This window comes from Enhydra lutris, unplaced genomic scaffold, assembly GCF_002288905.1.
Source record: "Enhydra lutris kenyoni isolate GAN:26980312 unplaced genomic scaffold, ASM228890v2 scaffoldscaffold53, whole genome shotgun sequence".
Lineage (NCBI taxonomy): Eukaryota > Metazoa > Chordata > Mammalia > Carnivora > Mustelidae > Enhydra > Enhydra lutris.
In genome coordinates this window covers 10,898,824-10,914,347 of record NW_019154137.1, presented here as the reverse complement: position 1 = coordinate 10,914,347, position 15,524 = coordinate 10,898,824, and the positions used below count along the sequence as shown (strand labels likewise).

The 15,524-nt window shown below is 36.9% G+C and overlaps 1 pseudogene; it reads left to right on the top strand.

The window, feature by feature from the left end:
• Window positions 1-1,224: 1,224 nt before the first annotated feature.
• On the top strand, window positions 1,225-2,106 carry LOC111157239 (annotated as a pseudogene).
• The last annotated feature ends 13,418 nt before the right edge of the window (window positions 2,107-15,524 follow it).

Genomic DNA, 15,524 nt, shown 5'->3' with positions numbered 1-15,524 from the left:
ACAGTTGATTTGTCATTGAACAGGAATATAAATATATGAATAAGTATAATCCAACGTATTTCAAAGCAAGCAGATCCTTGAGAGCAAAAACTCTTTCATAACTACCCTTAGCATTCATGAAGGAGAGATTATAGGAATGTCATGGATATTCCTAAACCATTAGGAAAAGAAAAAAAAATATAGATACTTAACACATAAAAACACAGTAACCACATAATAATTAAAAATAATATCCAGTAATGCCCCCTGAAATGAACAAATAACAAAATATAACCTAAAAATTTAAAACAAATATATCCCATGCTCCTACCAAAGCAAAGGCATTTTTTTTGTTCTGTTGGCTGTTTTTACAAAACTTATGTGTGTATGTATTCTTACAGAAAACCTGACAAATACAGAACAGCCCAGAGAAAATAAAAATCAGCTGTCACACCATCAACATGAATGTCATTCCTTTGGTGAGAGCAGGAAAAATTAATAGAATCAGAGAAAACACAGGAAGTTCTTTCTAGCCTCAGGATCTGCTGATGCTAATTCACCAGCCACTTCAAAGTTCACAGGTCATGCCTGTTTGTAGGTTCTCAAATATCTCTACTGTTGCCTGATTGCTGGCACCAATGCATTTATCATCAGGTCAATAGTGATCAGTAAACAAGGACACAAGAAGGCTATGACTGTAATCTAAAACTTTTTGGTCCTCTAACATTACAGCTGGATAGAACCTTGGAAGTTCATGTAGTCCTACCCACCATGCTTATCCTTCTTTGTTCAGAAGGAAATAGGCATGGAGAGGTTAAGTGATTTGCCCAGGTGTCACAGCTGAGTAGAACTGAAATCCAGTCTTCCAGTTATCTGGCCAGGGCTCTGTCCAAGTGAGCACATGGTGAATGAATCTCCCCAAGTGATGGGGCTACAGTTATTATGTAGTTAGACTATTAATGAGCCTGAAAGGCAGACCACAGTGGATCTATATGACCAGACAAAAGCATCTAGACAAACTTTCAACTCAGGATAGGCAATTGCATGGGCTCTGGGGAGACAAGCTACACATATATCATGTGGTCAAATTAAGGTGTGTGCCCTAGGCCAACTAATCATAGGACCAATGTGTGATCCCCACATTCCATGGAGATGTGAGCCTAGTTAGAGACCTATGAGAAGTTTGAGGGGTCTCAAGACCAAAACAAATTGGGAGGTGTGCAGGACATAAAGGAATCTCTTAGGATGAAGCTGAGTCTTACCAAGGTAGTTAGTTAATTGCTGTCAACTAGGAAAAATTAGAAAAAAAAACCTGGACAAAACAGGGTACAACACCATGGACATTCCAACCTGCCTCTGCACACCAAGACCAGCTCCGCCTCACACCTGACCCATCAGATGCTGCATAGTATCCATAAGCTTTCTGCTATGGCTCAGCTTATATGGTTCTCATTGGTAGAACACCATGAATCCTTGGCACAATAGAAGGAAGGAATTGGAAACTTTATAGGCATGCCAGAATTGCTCCCGTACTGTTCCCTGCATGATTCAGTCAGCCCCTGTCCAACCGGTTATGTAAGGAACAAGTATGTGTCTATATGGGGTATTGGATGATGAGTGGAAATACCTACTTCTAAGTTCATGACAATTCAGCAGGCCCTACAGCCAGACTGGTTCCAGTGTCTCTCAGATGGAGAGATGTCTTGCGAGCCACTCCCATTAAAAGAGCCAGAAAGTCTATTGATTGATTGCGTCTATTCCTGGATAATCATCTATGGCTACAGGAAGAGTCAGAGGTTCTTCAAAAAAGTGCCACCATTGGAGTTATTGGAGGTAGAGATGTGATGGGGGAGAGGCTGAGGTCAGCACGAGATATAACCGAACAGCCAATAGGTGGTTTCCTTCTGGATGGCTTCCAAGGAATCCAGAAAGCCTAGAAACTAGACTGTACTTGTTGTCATCAGTCACTGCAAATCTGCTAGAGGACAAACCAAGGCTCATCTGTGGAGTCAGCCAGTCAGATGAAGTGCTAAAGTGCATTGAAAGGGGAGTGGACTTATTCAAGAGTTTTTTCCCCCTTATCAAGTGATAGAATGGGTTTGTGCCCTGACTTTCGGCTTTCAGTAACTGTTTTAAATCTCTTTAAAAGTTTAAAATTTTTGTGTTAGAGCTTTGAGAGACAATCCTTATTCATTGAAGACTCCATTCTTTATGTGTTTAACATTTGTAATAACTCCACCTTCATTTAAGAATGATGTGAAAAAAAGAATGTTTCTAACAAAATTGCTACATTTACATTAAAGGTGGAGATAGTTCTTAGAAGGAAATTATCAGAAATACTAAGAACCTTGTACCTTGGCAATGACTCAGGACACTGAGAATCTTGGCAGGTTATCTCTGGGAGCAAATAGGAAGGTAAGAACCTTTCCCTGGACAGAGTCTGACAGTTGGGAAATAGTGTAAATCCTGCTTATGTATATATCTAACTGAATGGATAAAAGTTTACAGTAAACCACTTAGATGGAATAACTTTAAAGATTGCTTTTGCATTGGAATTCTATCTGACTACATATCAAGAGAGTTGGTTGGAACTTTTCTGGCCCGTGTAGATGACACATTTATCTTCAGTAGTAAGTGAGCCAGTGTAATCTGCAATAGTAAGTGTGCCAGTGTAGAGTTGATAAAATAACCATAGATTTCTCCCTTTGTATCTGTCTGTGATTTTCTGGGTTTGGTAGGTAGGAAAGAGGGAGGTACAATAAAGTACTTGCTGAGTCAAGTCATGAACTTCCACTTTTATAGTTTTTACTATTACTAGCTTTAGAGTGAAACTGTCTACCATAAACTTCAGCTAAGAAACTTCGGTTTGGTGTTTGAAATTTAACTGCAGTGCAGTACTAAATTGTTTTTGTATGTTTTGTTGATGATGGTAGTATTAGTGGTGAAAGGGAGGGAACAAAGGGAGGAACCAGCAAGGAGTTGCATTTGCCACTACAAGGTGCACTAGGCTCTGAGAGGACAATTTAAATAATGTTCTGTGACCACAATGAAGATTACATCTACCACTGACCAGCAGAGCAAATGAGGAAGAAGTCTATGGTGCCTCCAGTGGTTTTTGGGCATTGTTAGTAAAACAAAATATGGTTGAATTTTAACTCTAAACTCACTGATAATACAGAGACTTACCACAGGCCAAAGATGATAAAACAACAACTAGAACCCCAAAATCTTTTGCACAACCAATATATATACCTACCACTGACACTAGAATAAAAACTCAAATTTACCCTACTGAAAGTGTAGTGGGGTAGCTGCCTTTGAGGAAATATTTGTGATCCTATTTCCTTAGAGCCACTGCAAAGTTTCTGTTAACATAGCTCTCAATATAGTTAAGGGCAATAATTTTACATGAGAACTGTAGGGTTGAAAAGGTCTTAAGGTTCACTACTCTAATCCCACTAAGACTGAGCTCTCAGATCATCCTCTAACCAGTCAAGAAAATACTTTTCCTTTCAAAGAAGGTAGCATTCTGGTTTTTAACTTAGTATGTTATTCCTTTGACAGCTAAATGCTGCAATTTTTATAACATGTTAAAATACCTCAGCATAGATAGTATGATATTATGTATATGTTATCCAGATTGTATTTCAATTTAGGGGGGCAATTGGTTTTCAAATTAAAAATCTACAATGATCAGATTAGGGCAGGGCTAATCCATATTCCACGGGTTGTCAAGTAGCTTCTCTCAGAAAGGCTAGACTCCACAGCCAGATTTTTTCAAGTGCTTCTGTTTTTCTACTTCTCTCAATACCTAAGGCTTTTGCTAATTACACAGAATGTCAGAAATAGTCTTCTATTGGTGAAATTCATTGCTTGTTAATTACCATGATTGATTATTACAAATGGGCTCTTGCTAGAGAAATGAAAGGTCTTCAAGATACAAATATAAATATTGGCTAAAATATTTTAGCATTTATCTTCAGATCTGATGAGTGTTTTAGAATCCAGTGAGGCATTCCCATCAAGTGGATCCCAGTTTGAGCCACTAATCTATGTTCTAGAAAATATCTTGTGGCCTGATGTTGACTGTAGACAAAAACTTATGCCTCTGGAATAGTGAGTGTTGTATCTGCCTTGAGTTTCCTTTCTTGAAAGGTAGTGGTAACGGCACCTAAAATGACAGAGAGCTAAGCCTTTACAGAACTTACAGAACAGATTTATGATCAGTTTCTGTCTGCTTGCTAATGTTTAATTAATGTATTTGTGGCAGAATTTGGTCTTATACTTGCTTCCATTATAACTTGGCAGTGAAGACTGAAGAAAGTAAGTAAACCTCACTCACCTCAAACTTCTTTATGACAACCCTTATCTACAGAGAAGAACCTAAGAGTTGTGCATGATCAAATTAGCTTAGGTCAGTTTGCAACAGAAACTTTTTCTGTAGCTGCATTGAGTAATTACTCTGTAAAGCAAAAACTTCACAAAGAAAGGAAAGGAGTCCAGGGTGAGTGTTTTACTTCTGACCCAGTCTCTCTCTTTTTGGACATTTGTTAAGTTAATGCGTTTAGGGCTGGCCTGTCAGAGGAAGATAAAAGTTCAGGTTCTTACAGGAAGTGAAAAAAAAATTGCCCTGCTGTGTGTATCCTCAACTAAAGCCTTTGAGAAAGATGAATGTCGGGATTAAATGGAGGATTTTGTATATATATATATATATATATATTTGTTGTTGTGGTTGTTGTTTTCTTAGTACAGGAATGTGCTAAATATCTCAGATTTTCTAGTGTTTTGTTCTTCTCTCTGATATAAAACAGGAAAGAATATTCATAAAAAAAAAGAAAACTATTATTTGCCTTTGGTTTCAAGGAGAAAATGTGTATGTGGAGGGAGAGGTTGGAGGGAAGACTAAACAAACAAACAAACAAAAAAAGACCTGAGGAGTGAGTATTATCTTCTTCATAGACCTACTGCAGGGCCATTACCTGGTTTGCAAAGTATAAAAGAATGGCTTATCAGGGAAGATCATCCTTCTATTTGACTCTCTCTCTCTCTCCCTAACTCTCTCTCTCTCTCGAGTTCTTAAGGGCCAGATTGAAAAACAACTCCAATCTATAACAAGGGGACACAGGGACTGCTAGATCAAGTTAATCTGGAATATACCCAGACCAATGCTTCAGAGACAAACTTAAGAAAAGCAGGTGTCCAGAGAATTTTAAGAAAACCCTTGTAGATCCTGAAGAAAACAAAACAAAACAGTTAATTCAATGAAACATAAGAGGCGAAAAAAAGGAAGAGGACTCCTCCAAGCTTGCTCATCTCTGTTTTTGAATAAAGACACACTCTCCCCTGCAAGTGCAAATCTGGACTCAACCTCTCTATGAATATAGCCTGATTAACATTGACCTATTGCTGCCTCTACCCTTTGTTCCCACTACCACCATGTTCAATTCTTTGTATTTTAGACTCTTAAACCCTTGTATTTGCACTTCCTTTCAGCTGTATTAGTTTGCATTTGCTAGTATGCAAGTATGAAAAGTTAAACTTTCCAAATATTGTCTAAATTTCTCTCATATTAAACAGTGAAAAACCACCTCTGAATACTATATTGTTTCTATTTTATTATGAAAGAATCTATAAGAGTATCTAATTTTACTGCTTTATAATAGAATTACAGGATATTAATTAAGGTTATTTATGTAGCCTGGGATAGATAATTTTATTCTGAGAGTAATTAGGAACAAAACTGAGATAAAAGAAGAGGCAGTGACTTTGAATTGTAGCTCTCTAATCTCTAAGTGGCTTTTTAGTTTCTCTACCCCACCCCATGTGGAAATTAAAACAAACAAACCAACGAATAAAAAAAAGAACAGAGAAGAGTGGAAGAGAAGGAAGATAGAGAAAGAGAGAGTGAGATGGATAGAGAGAGATAGGGAGGGTGAGATGGGTGGGTGGAACAAATCAGTGCTGGTTTGCTTGGCACCAGTGAGAGTAAGGGGCTCCTGTCTGCAAAACTTTTCAAGGGATTGGGAGATAAGTAAGAAATATGTGTAACTCGGGGCTCCTGGGTGGCTCAGTGGTTTAAGCCTCTGCCTTCAGCTCAGGTCGTGATGTCAGGGTCCTGGGATCGAGCCCCACATCTGGCTCTCTGCTCAGCAGGGAGCCTGCTTCCCCCTCTGTCTGCCTGCTTCCTCCTCTCTCTGCCTGCTTCTCTGCCTACTTGTGATCTCTCTCTCTGTGAAATAAATAAATAAAATCTTTAAAAAAATAATATGTGTAACTCTCATGGAACAATCCCATTTTTGGAACATCTTGTTCAAAGTCATTATCTATGTGTAAAGCCAGGAAACAGGTTATTGATACTTGCACTATTTGTCCCAGTTGGGAATCTCCAATTTTAATGAGGATCCTGTCTTCCCCATTTGCCCTTTAAGACCTCCTAATCCATTTACATTTACTGAGCGGCCTGGTTTTCTGGCTTTACATATACTGGCTCTTATTTGATAATTCAAATAACTGTCCTCTGGGCACTATCTCCATCCACTCTTCATTTTATGCTTCAACTTTATAACACTGATAAATATAGTATCCTTTTCTCCCATATTAGTTGTTAACAGAGATAAACTCAGGTCTTTATTTCAAGAATATCCCATTTTATAATTTGCATACATAATAATCATTTCTAAACAATAATTTCACAATATTTATAGATTAAAGTTGAGGTCAGTCTATGGTGTCAATGGGTGGTGGATGAGGGAGCCTTCCTTTTTCTCATTTTATTCTTTTTTTAAAATATTTATTTATTTGAGGGGCGCCTGGGTGGCTCAGTGGGTTAAGCCTCTGCCTTCAGCTCGGGTCATGATCTCAGGGTCCTGGGATCGAGCCCCACATCGGGCTCTCTGCACAGCGGGGAGCCTGCTTCCCCCCTCTCTCTCTGCCTGCTTCTCTGCCTACTTGTGATCTCTCTCTCTCTCTCTGTTGAATAAATCAATAAAATCTTAAAAAAAAAAAAATATTTATTTATTTGAAAGAGAGAGAGTGAGGGTGAGCCCAGGGGGAGGAGCAGAGGGAGAAGGTCAAGCAGACTCTGCTGAGCATGAAGCCTGACACAGGGCTCCCTTAGATCATGACCTGAGCCAAAGTCAGGAGTCAGACACTTCACTGCTTAACCGATTGAGCCACTCAGGCACCCCTCATTTTATTCTTTTTTTTTTTCTCATTTTATTCTTGATAACAAAGATTCTTTGTGCCCCTGTCATAGGGAGAGCTGACTGATTATAGTAGAAGAAGAAAAGTCCTATAGGTTCCCTACTAAGCTGATTTGAGTTCTATTCCTCAACCATTGCTTACAATGATAAAGAAAGGGAAATGGTAACAGGCTCTATGTGCAATTTCTTGTCATATCATTGTGAGACTTAAACTGTTGATTATATTGCTAGGTCACAGGTGAGAATCTTGGTATGAACAAAATAGTCAGTTGTCTGAAAATAAACTTTATAGTCAAACTATGTTATTAGAAGGATTTCTGAAATTATTAACATGATCCCTATAGAAGATGCCAAAATGAAAGAAAGTACTATTTTCTACCTGCAAGGAATGTTGGTTACATGCAAAACAACAGAATATTTGAGGGTATAATTTATTGGAAATGTAAATATATCAACATTACAGTCTCAATGCTATTGATGCATACTTATTGCACATCTGTTTTATGCTTAATTTAACTGCATATTGCTCCCTGGCACATTATTATTTTATTGTTTATACATAGATAACAGCCTGTGTTTGTAGCATACCAATCCATTTGTTTTTAATATTTTTAGAATTGCAGTGTCACAATATCTTATCAGATCAACAGTTCAAATTTATTAACTTGTATCTTAGTATTTGCAACCATTTATACATATTGTGAGGAAGGTTACTTTCTCTATACATGGGAAATAAAAAGATTTTCTAAGAAAATGAATACAGTAACAAAGATTAGAAAGAGACTATTCATAATTCTTAGTAAAGTGCTTCTTTAGAAAAATTTTGAAGTACTTATTTGTAATAAAAACTTGTGTACCTCTCATAATATATTACATATTAAACAAAAGTCTTCTCTGAGTACTTGCTCCACTGTTAAATGTCCATTAGCTGATTGGATTAGAGATGGACACCTGGCCCAAGGTACCCAATATTTTTTCACTCTCTTTCTCCCTCCCTTTTCCCCAGAGAGAGACATATATATATAAAACTTGGACCTGAGGCAAGGAAAATAACACTTAGAGATTAGAGAGCTACAACTCAAAGTCCCTGGCTCTTTTTTCATCTCGGTTTTGTTCCTAATTACTCTCAGAATAAAATTATCTCTTTAGTCTACTTAAGTAATCTTAACTAATATTCTGATATTCTATTTCAAAGCAGTAAAATCTTGGCACCCAAGGTAGAGGGTACTTTCCCTTAGAATTTATAATCAAAGCATTAAGAGAGTAAGACAATTAAGCAAAGGATGCTTTGCTATATGAAATTTTGGCCAGAGTCAACTCCAGAACAAGTCTAATTACCATAGTAAGGCTGGAAATATAGAAGATTAGAGATCCATGAGTATAAAGAGAAAATAAGTGTGTAAAGAAAAATAAGAGAATTAAGCATATGCAGATAGAAATAGAGAGGAAGGAACGTATGAATCATGAGAGATAGGAAATGTAGTTTTAGTTACTGATTTTCCAGTTTCATTCCCACCTGGCCAAATAGTATTTTGGGTTCAATCCTTGGATGTCCATAAGATTCCCTGTCATATCCATACAATAAACCTATCTTGACTTATTCTACTCTTATAAAAAGATTATAAAATTAATCACCAATTAAGTTTTATTTAATGTTATGTGTTAGTAATATACTAAATGCTATGGGGCAAGCAAAACAAAAAATGAAGCTTAAAACATGGCCCTTTTAGGAGTTGGGGGAAATTGGAGGGGGAGACAAACCATGAGAGACTGTGGACTCTGAAAAACAATCTGAGGGTTTTGGAGGGGTGGGGGTGGGAGGTTGGGTGAGCCTGGTGGTGGGTATTATGGAGGGTACGTACTGCATGGAGCAATGGGTGTGGTGCATAAACAATGAATTCTGGAAAGGAAATTTTAAAAATAAATTAAAATTTTAAAAAAAGACATAATACTTTTAAACAGAATCTTGGAGATGATTTTGGAGATGAAAAAGCTAACACTTAAAAAGAGTAAATGAGATTTGCCAATATTTTGTTTAGATCTCTGAAAGTATGTAAACAGATAAAGCTATAGGAATACTAAACATGTGTTTCAACCATTATAACTTATATGCGCTTATAATTGTTATGTTGTGAATAAGGATAATTTATACAAACATGCGTACAGGATGATTTATTGGTTGTAAATTGTTCTGGATGGGCATTGCATGGAAGATTAACTGTCATCTCTTATCATGCATAACTTAGTTGCTGGAATCAGTGCTTAAGGAAAGAAGTCATACATTTTTCAATCCTAGCACTCCTACTTCATATAGCAGTCAAGAAGTTAAATTAATGTATTTTCATTATCTTAGCAGGATTTATTATGAATAGGGAAACATTAATTGACCCTATATTGCTATGAGAAATATTTTCAGATAGTGTCAGATAGTTTAGATTGTTTAGAAAAGTCTAAACTCTTTTCAGATAGTTTAGAAAAATTCAGACTGCCTTTGCAAATTATATATTGCTTGTTTTCTGTAGCTACTGAAGTTTCAACAGTTTGCTTAGTGGTCAGCTAATGATTGGATATAGATTTCCTTAAAAGCCTGGAACCAATGAGTCTCCCAGTCTTTGCCAACAGTCTATGTGTATGTGTTTGGGCACCTTTTAACATTTAGCCAGGCAGTTTACAACTCTGCCTTAGCCTTCACTTCCTGACTGTGTAGGGTCTCAAGGTCAGCCAGAAGTGAGAGCATAGGACATTCTTCAGTTCTTCTTGGGAATGTGTATAGCCTTAGGCATGTGTGTAGTCTTCTTTGTGCCCAGAAATATGTCTGAGCTCTTAAAACCCCCTGTGTACATCTCATTCCCCAACTTATCCTTTCAAGCTTTTGGGTTAGGCTAGTATTTCTTCCATTTATTATTTACTACCATGGGCATCAGAGATGTTCAACAATTGCCTCTGATCATTTATTCCAATAAAATCTCCCAGGAAAAAAAGGTTATTCACACTGGGTTCCAAATCAAGTCAAACAAAGGTAGAATTGTGAGTGGTGTCTTTTAGGGAATTTCCAAATCAAATGAAAGTTATCTGGGAATTTGTTTTTGAAGGAAAATTTAACCCATTTTCTTCCCTCCAATGTTTCAAGGCTGCTGGTTTTCATCCTTGATTGTACCTGTTTTTTCCAAGGCTACTATGGGGTTCAGGAAATGTTTATAAGAGTAAGGCCATTTGGAGGCACCTGGTTGGCTCAGTCAGTTGAGCAACTGTCTCTTGATTTCAGCTCAGGTCATGATCTCAGGGTCATGAGATTGAGCCCCACATCAGGCTCCACGATCAGTGGGGGGTCTGCTTGAGAGTCATTCTCTCTGCCTCTACCCCTGCTCACACAAACTCTTTCTTTAAAGTAGATAAATAAATCTTTTAAAAGAAATTTAAAGAAAAGAATAAGGCCATTTTATTATTATTATTATTACTATTATTGTTACTATTATTATTATTGAGAGAGAGAGAGACCATGCATGCACATGATGAGGGGGATGGAGCAGAGGGAGAGGAAGAGAGAGAATCTTAAGCAGGCTCCACACTCAGCTCAGAGCCCAAGGCAGACTTGATCTCACAACAATGAGAGCATTACCTGAGCCAAAATCAAGGGTCAAATGCTTAAGCAACTGAGCCATCAGGTGCCCCATGAATAAGGCCATTTTCAAACACTGCAAAGGTTGATGTTCTTACTGAGTTTCAGGCATTTTTCTTGAATAAATATTCTCCAGATTGATTCAAGCCTCTGGTTAATTTCCAGAGTTCTAAAATGCTGGTCCTCATATGTGTGTGTGTGTGTGTGTGTGTGTGTGTGTGTGCGCGTGCATGCATGTGTGTTCTTACTCATTGCTTTTATGGAAGAGAACATTTTTGGAGGTCCATACTTTGCAGTTTTCACCGATGTCACCTCCCGTCACTTTTCTTTCACTTTATTTTCTGTCACCAAAGAAAACCTTTCTGTTTCAGCCTGTATGTATCTAACCTGATCAACCCCACTATTCCAAAATTAATTTCACCTCAGTTCAAGTGACAAATCCATTTGAAAACAAAAATCACACACTTCCCATTCCAAATTCTAGAAAGGGATAATCTGCTGAAACTTTTGTGCATTGGTACGCCTGATTTAATTAAGTGTGGTTAAGATGACAGTATCATATAATATTAGCATGGAATGGGGGACATATCTCTAAGAATAAGGATTTAATTGGGCTTGTTAGAAACATCAAATAAAATAATGTGAAATCAGAGAACGAGAGAAACCATAAGAGACTCTTAACTCTAGGAAGCAAACTAAGGGTTGATGGAGGGGAGGTGGGTGAGGGGATGGGGTTACTGGGTGATCGGCATTAAGGAGGACATGTGATGTAATGAGCACTGGGTGTTATACATAACTGATGAATCACTGAACTCTAGCTCTGAAACTAATAATATAGTATATGTTAATTAATTAAATTTTAATATAATAAGTTTAAAATATCAAGTGTTATCTATTAGATAATCATGTTTTATGGACTAGCAGAGGATAGTCAATATATTGTGAAATGATGAGTAAATGAAGTACAAAGGTAAATATTAGGGAATTCTTAGTTATCAATATACAATTATTATGACTTGGAAGAAGCAAAAATTAATAAAAAAGGAAAAATCACTTTTATTCTTACTATTCAGAGGTGACCATTGTTAGCATGATACTTACCCTTTTAGATGCATAGAACTATTTTATGAAAACTTTCCCATATCATTAAATGTCCTTCTAAAATATGAGAATTTTAGTTTTCATTGTATTTGCCTTCTAATTCCAAGGCTTCCTTGGCCTCAGTGGTCCATGGGTAATAATGGGTTCACCTTAAGCATTATGACTTAATTTTTATTGGTTACTTTCTTTACACATTTAATGTAGAAATTCAGATATACACAAAATCTTTCCTACTTCTCTAGGAATTTTTTCATCCATAACTATGAACATTGTTTTATGTAAACCATTGTGTACAAATTTATATGCTTAGAATTAATTCATAGGAGCTCTTTTCTGTACTAGTTTGTCAAAGAGTATGAATATGTTTAATGATTTTGATATACATTGTCTAGTTGTCCCATAGACTTGATTTTATAAAGCTTTATTTTGTGATAAGATTTTCTAAAATCTGCTAGAATAAACTCTTCCACACATCTGAAATCCTTTTTGCATCGATTTAAGTAAACCAGTTCTCTAAATATTATACTATGTTTCTTGAGAAATCTAAATTTACTGTGACAAATTGTATACCCACATATACTCTTTTGTCAAGTAAAAAAAAGACAAATTTTCAATTGTTACTTGATAATCTGTCTTATCAAGTTACTGTACAATTTCAACATTTTTTAATGATGATTTTATAATCTGTTTAAAGAAACTTTGCATTCATCAGTAAAGATACCCCTTATGGTATTGCAGATACTGAAAGAAAGTTATTGAAGTCTCTGAAAGTATAGAGATGGCTATTTACTACCTCTTCATGATTGCACTTCTCTGGGTGTAAGCTCCTAGGAAAAGCTTTTAGTCCAATTTTAATCTTCAATTTTCAAGGTGATGTTCTTTCAATTTATGCTGCTGCACACTCAGAAAGTCTATTTATCATGAATCTCTGATCTTAGGCAATAATTAGGCTATACTCCCCAGAGTTTTATGTCTTTCATTTGGCTGCTTGTTTAAACTGGCAAGTCTGTTTTTCATTCTTGGATTTTCTTGTTTATTTTATAAATATAAAATTGCAGGAAATTAAAGAGTCAGTATGCATAGTATTCCAATGATAAGTGTAAAATTTGAAGGGAAGATATATAGGTTATGACTGTAAAACTGAACATAACCAGATTGATTTGAATTATAGTTTGTTTCAATATGGTTGAGAGGAAATTACCATTCTCTGAGTAGTTCATTGGTTGGAATACCATACCAAATGTTCCTAATGTTAGCAATGTTTTTTATTTAATCTCTTTAAGATCTAATCACTTATGTATTACTAGAAATTGTTCTAGAATTTGGAGTTTTGTTTTATTTTGTCTTTTTGGAAAGAAAGAGAAGGGAGTAGGTGTAGAGGGAGAGGCAGAGAGAGAAAATCTTAAGCAGTCTCCACACCCAGCACGGAGTCCTACACGGTACTCAGTCTCATGACTGACCCTGAGATTATGACTTGAGCCAAAATCAAGAGTTAGACACTTACCTGATGGACCCACACATATGCCCCCTTGTGTCTGGATTTTTGAAGACATTACATAGTCTCTGTTCTGAAGACGCACACCTTTTCACAGATATATCTAATGTCTGACCCTTTATATAAGTTGAAACATCAGCTATGTTAATATAGTTAATAAATTAAATATTATGCACACTTAGTTACTTGCATTTTCCCCAAATCTCTTCAACCTCTGGACAGAAGGAACATTGATAATCAGATTTCACTCACTTGCTTTCCTTTATGTCAGTCATTTACATTGTTCTCTCTGAGTGAGGAAAAAATTATGTTAGGTGTTATCATTGCTTCAGTACTATCCCAGACTTTTGCTGTATGCTAGGCTATTTAGTTGGGTACTTATAATCTAGCAAAATTGAATCACTGAAGGTGCCACAGTATGATATAAAAATCTTTCTTTTTTTTATGTTATATTCCACTCTGCAATAGAATAACATGCAGATTAACATTATAAAATTCTGAATGTGGGAAATGATTGTTCTTTTCCTCTAAGATCAGTAGGAGGTAGTGACCTATATATACAATTATGTATATAAACTAAAATATCCCCTCAAGTTGACTGTTACAAGTTTTAGACTGGAGCAGGGAAAGGAAATTGTGGCTCATTTTAGTTTTTACATGAAGTTGTATTTTCCTGCTTGAACTTTTCAGTTACAAAATGCCTTTAAAAAAAAAAAAGTTGTCTTTTTTTTTTTTTTTTTTTTTCATCAAATGGTTTAGAACGTAGATGGATAGATAGGACAACTGATATTTTTGGAGTATTCCCAAAATTCCAAAATCTATGGGATGGTGTGATGTTGATGTCTTTAACAGTATTAATTCTTTAAATCCATGGGCGTGGTATATCTTTCTATTTGTTTGTGTTGTATTCAGTTATTTCATCAATATTTTATAGTTTTCAGAATGTATTTTACCTCCTTAGTTAAATTTCCTTTAGCTCTTTTTCTGTTATTTTGTCTTATTTTTTTCATTTGAGACATACTTCTCTGTTTCCTCATTTTGCCTAACTCTCTGCGGCTTTTTTCCCTATGTATTAGGTAGGTCAGCTATGCCTTCTGGGCTTGTAAGTAGTAGTCTGTGTAGAAAAAAGTCCTGTGATAAACTATAGTGCAATTCTCCCTGGTTACCAGGGCCAAGCACTCCAGAGGTGTCTCCTGATGAGGGTGTGCACACTCTTGTTGTGACTGTGTTGTGATTTCTGTGAATATGCTTGTGGGTAGGGCAGGCTGCCCAGCTGGCTACAATAACCTGCTTTGCCTACTTTGGGTGCACTGGGCAGGGTTTGCTCTTCACTCTGTTGAGGGTCCAAGGTGCAGCTGCAATGGGTTTGCTGCTGGGTGGGGCTGGCACTTAGCCTAGCTATCTTCAATTAACTCATCACAGCTCCAGACACACCAAAAGACAGGACTTGAGAGGCTGGGTCACGAGAACTATAGGCGTACTGGTGTGTGGGATTATCTCCCCACCTCCTCAGGGGAAGACTAACTTTGGAATAGTTCTAGTCCTAGTCAGGGCTGCCTGCCAGGTGTGGTAGGAAAGGAACTGCTTTGGAAGGATTTCTTTCAATTAAGGCAGGCTGTGTGGGACAGGTGAGCAGAGGAATGCCTGGGTGTGACACGTGGTGTTAATGAGGTAGGTGGAGAGTATTAGAATTGGCTTCCACAAACATCCAGCTATCTGGACTTGGGGAGGGCAAGAAAAGTAAAGAAAAATACCTACTAGCACTTGTGTTTTCAAAGAAATCTGTGGATCCCTGCCCCTCTAGTACATGTTCTAAGATCAGTCAATAAATCTCATGTATCCCCAGGTGCTTTTCAAACTGCTGCTTCTGTGTTGTCTCAAGCTGAGTTTTTAGTTTGCTGGCTCTTTCAAGTTAGGTAATTGGCCTCCTATCTCCCTCCCAGCTCTCCCAGAGTTAAGCTCTGATTATTTTTAAGCTCTTGGAGTTAAGCCCCACTGACTCTATAAGCTCTTGGAATTAAAATAAGAAAATGATGAAATATTGTCATTTGCAATGATGTGGATGGAGCTAGAGAATATTATGCAAAGGGAAATAAGTCAGGGAAAGACAAATACCACATGATTTCAC